We start from the raw sequence: 9,510 nt of genomic DNA, 5'->3' as shown, positions 1-9,510 counted from the left end.
GGTGGGGTGTGCCACCCTTTTGTGGCACATGTGGGCCCCCACCCACGTGCCACATGATGGGCCCATGCGCACTATAGGCCCCCATGGAATTTTATAAAAAAATATTATTTTTAAAATTGAATAAAATAATTTAAAATATACATTTGAATTTTTACAACTTTGTAAGAACAATAACTGTATTTTTATAAGTCCAAAAATCACAAATAAAATATTGAGAGATTCATAAAAATTCAAATAATAAAACTAAAATCATTTCAATAATAAACTAAACAAAATTAAATTAATATGATGGGAAAAGGATCCTTATGGTTTTAAGAATCCAATCTGTAATAACCGGGTACTTCACTTTCAACTATGGACTATAGACCACACTAGCTTTATCGAACCGACCCTGTGTTTTTCATGACCCACAGTCCAAGCAGGGGCTCATTAGTGGGTCACCAAAGTCAGGTTGATGAATCAAGGGGTCACAATCTTAGTCTGTGGATTACAGGTCCTCCCCTAGAGACGAGTCAAGGTCACCACAACTTGATGCGACCACAGCTCTATAGCGTATAGGGGTATCTCTCCCATACGCTTCACCCAAAGGTAGATATCTGGCTTTCCCCGAACGATCTATCAATATGCATGTTGTGTGATGGAACATAGATGAGGTTTTGGCCCCCATCTCAGTGGGCCACCATCACACACAAGGGTTACACAGTCCCTTGGCTCACTCATCCGGGCATGTTCTTCGACCTCATCAAGGGCTAACTCACAAACCCTCATCGGTTTGTTCTTCATGCTCAGGTAACATGGGTTTTTCCCAACCGACTGACATAGTTTGTCAAGCACAGTTCGGTATATGCAAACATTGTTTGCTTAGTATGGTCCACGAGGAACCACACTCCCACTAAGTTCATGTTTCACTATATCATTTCATTTTACAAGTACTCATAAGGCCTTTAAAGGACATATAAACCCAACATCTCTCACTTGGCCTTTGAAGGCCTTACATTCTCTCTTTTTCACTTTCTTTTATTCCCATCTCTCTCTCCCAATTACAATTTCTCTCAAGCATTTTTACTTATTCTCTCAATACATTAATCATGGATTTCGTCATCATTCCTTTTACAAAAGGATTTATAAACGCAACATATTTTTCTCTTTGTTGCTCGGATCTCATCTCAAAAATGGTCGTAGCTCATCTTTCACATCGCATCGCGAATCATGGACCTGTTATCGCAACAGACCATCACGTACCCTCATCGCATGGGGTTGAATGTTCATGGGCTCAAAAGAGTTCTTCAAGTAAGTTGCTCCCTTTGCACCAAACATTTGGGTTCCATGGGTGAAAAACATTATATTCTTTTGTTCCATTTGGCATGTCAAATACTAGAAGATGCTCCCACTGGAATATTTAATTTATCTGGATCTCGATCTCACCTCATTCCTCAGGTGATAAAAACATGGTTGTATATGCTTGGAGTTCTTATGGAATCGTGACTCCTTTGACACGCATATCGTCCCCGTGGTATCGCAAAAAATTCTTACTTACTCACAAGGTGAAAGCCAAGTCGATTAAAAAATTTCTTAACCCATGCGGCCTCCTCGATCACCAAACAGCACGCCATGTACTCTACCTTCATGGTGGACAATTTCGTCACATCCTGTTTCTTTGATTTTCAAGAAACTGCACCCCCTCTAAGCATGAACACATATCTAGATATAGACTTTGCATCATCTGGATCTGTGAGATAGCTTGCACCTGTATATCTGAATATCCAAACAGCTTAAAAAAAATGTGGGATTGTAGCAGCTCCACTAAATTATTGCACATACAACATATACATACTCAACATTCCTATGCATATATCATGAGGTAGCATATCAAGTCTCATGCAATATGTAATTCAATCCCTGTTGGTTTCACAATATACAAAACCTTCATGAACCACAAAGGTTCAACCACACTAGACATCTTGGTAGTAAATTCATATAAACCAAGTTATCTAATCAACACAACATGTGTTAGGGAAGCCTAGCATGATGGCATTCCTACAACATTTCCTATGGTTCAAAGTTTTAAGGTAATCGAAGATTCTAAATAACTAGAAACATGGGTAAAGGCATATAGGTATTTAACAAAAAAAACAGTACATGATAGTTTTTTTCCCACTTTTATAAATACCTTCAAGACAAAATGTTTTTCGTTTTAATAAAAAAAATTGACTTGGTATATATATATATATATATGCATCTACAAGCAATAGTTATATAATAGTATGATAGTTTAAAATAATTTTCATAAAAGACTTAATGGACCTTGCAAGACTATGTGATTTTCTCAAAACCATATTCATAGACTTAGGCTTTTTACAAATAATCCAATTTAATTTTAAAATACATGCTCAGCCTTTATAAATCATTTTACCGCATTCACCTTTAATTTCCTACAAAGTCAAGTTCATGGCCACAAAAACAAATCATATATACCATCTTATAATTTTATCCAAAATAAAGCACGACTAAATAATGTTTATTAAAACCTTGACAAAATACTTCATTTTTGGCAATTATGGAGAGTTTATCAAGAGATCATCATCACATGCAACACATCATATTATAGACATTATTGAGATGACGGTCACCAAGACCAAGTTCCATCAGAACACTCCTTTTGTGTTTACATATTTGAATGAGCCACACTCATCTCTCGTGTTTCATCCTTAGGGCTCAAAGCTCTTGATCAAATCACATCTTCATGTGTATCACTACCTTAAGTAGTTCATACTCAAGCACAACAAGGCACAAAAACACAAGGTATTCAAAACCGACACTTTCAAATTTGTTAGCACTTATCACTTAATGTCCATACACTTCATACATATTCATAAAACAATTAGCTAAAATATAACCAAAGCACATTAAACAAAGTTATTGAATCATCTTTCCCTATATGACCTTACCATATAATGTGGGATAGATTTCATTCCTCAAAACCATATAGTGTGGTACCTGAGCTTTTTTGATTCATCACTTTTACTTGTTTGACAAGCTTTTGTGATCTTGGAAGTACACACAACTGATGGAGAATATATTAGTCATCGGTTTCATATGTCACGAAGTGTCCATCTCTTCGGCACTTGGATTCTCCTGTCTTACACCGTGAAGAAAATATCTTCTTCATCTCATTATTTCAAATATCACAATTTCAATTCTCCCACTGATCTTTAAAGTATCTATGCTACCACCAAGTCTCTCTATATAGTCCTTCATTTCGAAGAAACCAAGATGCTTTTATAAGTATTGTATTTCTACTTTTTTTTGCTATTTTCAGATCGAATACTCTCCACATAGAGTCTCTTATCTTGCTAACTTTGCATTACATCTTTCTAAAATTGTACTATAATAAACTATACTCATGAGACACTATAAAAAATGAGTCTTAAAGGTCTCCATAATTGGGACTTCAAAGATGTGCCTTAACATGCCACATCTTTTAATTTATTGCAGAGTAGAACTTGAGCATCCTATGATAAAAATATGATATCTCTCAACTCATAAAAAGTTTATCTTCGAATCCTTTTGAGTATTGAAATAGACTAAAAAATATAAAATAATAATCAGTTCCATTCCTAAATTATATCATATAGTGAGTCTTCGTTTAAGTGATATTTATGTCACAATGTAATTTTTTCAGCAGAAAATCAGATTGAGCACCTCCCAATAAAAAACTATTTCTCTCAATTCTCAAATAATTTCTTCTAGAAAGATTTTTTGTTGAAAACTAGACTGAAAACCAAATCATAACATTATAGTTTGAATCCCTAATAATACTTTCCTTAAGAGAAATAAATAAGTAGCCTTCACATCACAAAATAAATCATACTACAGAATTCCAAGATGAACACTATCTAGTAAAATTGTCTTTTCTCTCTACCATAATGGAGTTTCTCTTTTAAACCAAATTTGTTTGAAATTACACACATAATAATAACACATATATTTTTACAATCCTTATATTACTTTGTTAAGTAGGCTTGATAAGTATAGATATTCATGTCTTCAATGAATAACATACCAAATTACAAAAAATTCAGGATGATCTCTCTTCAATCCAAAATTTTTATTCCTCTCTTCTAGCAAATATTTCTCTTTCAAATAAAGTTTATTAGAAAATAGACTCAGAATAAAAGTCTAAACATTTAGTGTAGCCCATAAAACATTCTGTTAAGTATAGAAATAAAATCATGACTTCCAAGTCATGGAAATAGTTTTCGTTGTAGAAAACAACACATGCGCACCCTTCAATAAATTGATCATATCTTTCAAACCATAAGAAATTTCATGATGAAACTTTTTTTGCTTGAAAGTAGCTCAATTTTGTGAGTTACTCTAAAATTTCAACAAAAAATAAAATCATATGATTGATGGGAAAAATCACGCAACTCAATGGAAAGTTCTTGGATTTTGCATGGTTAGAACTAACACCCTTCTTTGTTGAGTCCATAACTCTGAATTTCTACTAGATCTCCCACTGAGATTTTGCAGGTAAATCCTACTCTTAAATACACAAGATATCACTGAAGTAGATAATAGAAAAATACCTCATTATATTCTTCATATCTCTACTCCAAACTGACCTGTAATACTTATTATGTAGAGTGCCTTTTCTGTGTTGAAATATTTCAATAATTCTTAACCGTAGGTGTATTTCTAGACCACAAATGTCATTAGCTTTCTTATATCTCATTCACAAGCTTCATCTAAACCCAATAAAGATAAAAGATAACTAATGGCATCAAGTAACAATAGCTCTGATACCAATGAGAGAAAGACCTATGTGATGTTTTATAAGAGAATACCGTTTTTTTTTTTTTTCTTCACCCTTTTCTTTTAGCAAAAGATTACTTACATGTGGTCTTTATTATAATAAGATAAATTTCAAAATAAAATCAGCATAACAATAAAACCAAGATCTTAACAACTTGATGCCATTGAAATAACTATGCACTATGCTTGAGAATAAACGATAAGATTGCAAGAAACAAAAGGAAGAGTGCCGGAGATTACCTCAACCGGGCTTATTACACCCCACACCGAGTCACCACCATCCGATGGCGTTGGATCAACGGTCTAGTTTCAATCTCAAATCGAAAAAGTAAATTTCGGCCAAGCCACACCAATGGAACATGAATCCCTTTGATCATAAACTCAAACCCTAGGTGAATTCTCTTAGCAACCTAGTTTGAGAGAGATAAATTTTCTTTTTGCTAAATTCTAAAACGCATAGCCATAAATCCATATTTGAGAGATATGAGAGAAGAACTCCATAACCTAAACCCTTAGGTTTTTTGACAATATGGGAGAGAGAGATCACACATGAAATAGATAAATTTTATTAAGAGAGAGAGATAGATACTATTCTAGATACGTCATGGTACGGGATTATTTGGACTACAAGATCAAATCAGATCATAGAGCAGGACCTTACAAGTAACGTACAACAAATTGGGATTCATTTATCAACTGATTTTTTTCTTCCATTTGAACTCATTTCTATAATTCTTTTAGTTGCCTTGGTAGGGGCAATTGCTATGGCTCGTGCGGAATAAAAAAAAAAAAAGAAAGAAATTAAATTGGAAGTGTCAATTCAATCAAATAAATTTTATTAAGAGAGAGAGATAGAAAAATAAGGTGTAGAGATTTTGGGTAGAGACAATCCCTGTTTTATAGGTTTGAACAAGATTATGGTTTCTTAGGGTTTTCCTTGACTTGCTTCTTCTTGTGAGATTGAACATAGACTGTCGATCAAGGGTGACTTGTGGGGTGAGAGATCTGAGCCATCCATTTCATAGATGGGTCATCAATATTATGGAAGGTGCTTGGACGATTATCATCCTTTCCTTAAACTATTTTCTCATCAATATATTTAAATAAAATAAATATCATGCATTCTATAAAATTGCACGATCCATGTCACATATTCCATAAGGATATGTCAAATAATATCAAGTAGATAAATACTACCAAATATAAATAAGGTAAGATCGATATCAATTCAAATTGATTTTATCTCTTTAAAACAAACTTGCTAAAAAATAGATAAAGCCATGGTCAATATGTCCCTTCAAAGATTTGACCTCATTTATTTTTAAAATTGAATAAAATAATTTAAAATATACATTTGAATTTTTACAACTTTGTAAGAACAATAACTGTATTTTTATAAGTCCAAAAATCACAAATAAAATATTGAGATATTCATAAAAATTCAAATAATAAAACTAAAATCATTTCAATAATAAAATGAACACAATTAAATTAATATGATGGAAAAAAGATCCATATGGTTTTAGAAATCCAATCTGTAATAACGGGGTACTCCACCTTCAACTATGGACAACAGACCACGCTAGCTTTATTGAACCGACCAAGTGTTTTTTATGACCCACAGTCCAAGCAGGGGCTCATTAGTAGGTCACCCAAGTCAGGTCGATGAATCAAGGGGTCACAATCTCAGTCTGTAGATTAGAGGTCCTCCCCTAGAGACGAGTTAAGGTCACCACGACCTGATGCGACCACAGCTCTATGGCGCATAGGGGTATCTCTCGCACATGTATACGCTTCACCCAAAGGTGGATATCTGGCTTTCCCGAACGATCTATCAATATGCATGCCGTGTGATGGAACATGGATAAGGTTTTGGCCCCCATCTCAGTAGGCCACCATCGCACACAATGGCTACACAGGCCCTTGGTTCACTCATCCGGGCATGTTCTCCGACCTCATCAGGGGCTAACTCATAAACCCTCATCGGTTTGTTCTTCATGCTCAGGTAACATGGGTTTTTTCCAACCGACTGACCTAGATCGTCAAGCACAGTCCGATATCTACAAACATTGTTTGCTTAGTATGGTTCACGAGGGACCACACTCCCACTGAGTTCATGTTCCACTATATTATTTCATTTTACAAGCACTCATAAGGTTTTAAGGCCACATAAATCCAACAAATATTTCCAAAAATTTCCACTTATTATATTTAATTTTTTATATATTAATTTACATGTATATATGTTTATAGGAGCCCTAAATTTTTCTCTAAAATTGCCCTTATTTCGAATGTTCGTGGTCCAAAAAAAAAAAAGGTATTCAAGATCCGAAATTGTGGGCTTTCAGATCATGGAGGGTAGTCCGGGCTTCGTTTCTTTTTCTGTTTCTTCACAAAAAAATTTGGATTTTCAATAGTAGGGGCTAAAATTTAATTTTTGGATTTTGAAAATCTGAAATTTAATTTTAAAACGAATTTTATATTTTCAAAATATGAAATTGTGGGGGCACTAAAAATGAAATTTTTCGATTTTAAAAGGCAAAAATTGTAGTTTTTGTATTTTAAGCAATTTTTAGATTTTGAAAAATCTGAAAATTGCAATTTCTGAATTTCAAAATCTGAAAATTTAATTTTGAAACGAATTATGGATTTTCAAAATCCAAAAATGTTGGGGGTCTCTAAAAGAAAATGTTCATATGTTAAACATTTGAAAAGTTTTAAAATGGGTTTCGAAAATTGGAAAAATATAAAATCTTTGGATATTTAGAAACTGAAAAGTTCAATCTGTGTCAGTTGGTGCAAATGTACAATTTGAAACTTGGAAATTCAAAAAAGGGCAATTCAATCATTTTAAAAATTTCTGAGCAAATGTTGTAATAACAGGTATAACATGACGAGAGTGGTAATAACAGAAAAGTTGTAACTTTTAAATAACAGATATATGCACAATTTTCTCTTAAAAAATCATCAAAACAATTGAAAACTGTACACATTTTTTAAACACAGAATTGAAATCATAAAAGTAGACATTTTTTAATCCCATTTTCTTGACAATTTATTTTAATCAATTTTCTATGTATGAGTTTTGAGTCAGTTTGAAATGATCAGACTTGCAATAAGGGAGATGTTGGTTCAAAATCAAGAATATCAATTTCTAGAACTCTGATATGCAAAAGTGGGGCATTGAGTCAAAAAATAGACCCACAAATCTGGTAGATCTATCATAACATGATTTTTAATTGACGAAAGTTTAGGGAATGAAATGACTCTGAATGAGTGAAAAAAAGTTATTGCTTGGGGAAAATAGTGCTTTTGTATTGACCTTGTCTGAGTGAATATGATTCCCTGAAGTACGAAGTTTCTATAAGGCCTAGGCTTTATAAAAACAAAATAAAGCTTCATATCGAATCCTTATTAGAAAAGCACTTTCGGTAATGGAAATCTCCATGATGGATCTAAAATTGATTTTTAACTCCAACAATATGATTTGAAAATAAAAAAGTAGTACAGATCTTGCGGATCTATGAATACTTATTTTTAGGGTTTACAGGAGGCACATGCATGACGTTTGTCTCTATATGAAACTCTTCTCAGAAGGCATGTTTGTGGTGTTTCTCTCCATATGATGAGTTATTCTCTCTGAAAGGAGGCCTTGACTCTCTTGCACATAAGCCCATGCCTCTCTTGCATAGAAAGCCCATGCCTCTCTCTCTAGAGGAAGTTAGCTTTTCCATATGGTGACCAAACTAGGGCACACCTATTATCTCTTCTTTCATCCCATATGTATATTAGGAGTCTACACTAAATAGGAAACTTTCCACAGATGTTACATATATCTCAAGAACCAAGAGATATACCCAAGAGTCCTAATCTTATTAGATTTCTATTTGAAACTTATCAATATCAACCCAATTCCACATATTATGGGATTTTCTTATGTGAATGGCATGGGGTAAGTCATGAAGTCTAAGAATTTTTCTTTTAGAACTTTATGTCTATTGAATGGTGCTATTACAATTACCCATTTTGAAATGGGGAAAGTATATAAAGAGACCATTTACTTTTAATATAAGGAGGTCCCAATGACTCTTGTCCATCATATTTCAAATTGGGTGATTGTGGGTGTGCATTGGCTAAAATCAAAGTTTCAAAAAAAATGAAAGAAAAATCCCGAACTTTGTTTCGCACCCTAAGCCATCTAGCTTGACATCTAATGGCTAGTAACAACTGTGACCTACTTGTAACAAAGATAAATAGTACCATAGTATACAATTCTAATATAGGGTGTGGTTTGTATAAGGCTGAGGTTCTATCAAAATAAGACGTATCATCAAATAGTGACGAAGGATGTTGTTTCAATATCGAAAAACTTTGTGATGGCCTGAAAATTTATTTTCATATCTAATTATAAGGTTTAAAGCTTCAAAAACAGTGTAGATCGAGAAGATTTAAGATTGCTTGACAATCTTGAAATTTTATGGTTCGGAAAGTGCATTATAGGATGCATTATTTCTAAGATTCGAAATCCAATTTTTTTTTTCATGTTAATGCATCTTGAGTTCGAGAAGACCGATTTGAGGATATTGGGCAGTCACACAACCTCTTCTAGTGAATTTTGGAGGTGCACCCTTATTTAATTGTTTAAGGTCTTACCCTTTTATGAACTTTTTCCTCCAATATATGAGTAGTTCCTTT

The sequence above is a fragment of the Amborella trichopoda genome, chromosome 13 (genome assembly GCF_054954075.1).
Source record: "Amborella trichopoda isolate Santa Cruz 75 chromosome 13, AtrichopodaSantaCruz75HAP2 v2.0, whole genome shotgun sequence".
Classification (NCBI taxonomy): domain Eukaryota; kingdom Viridiplantae; phylum Streptophyta; class Magnoliopsida; order Amborellales; family Amborellaceae; genus Amborella; species Amborella trichopoda.
This window is presented reverse-complemented; position numbering follows the sequence as displayed.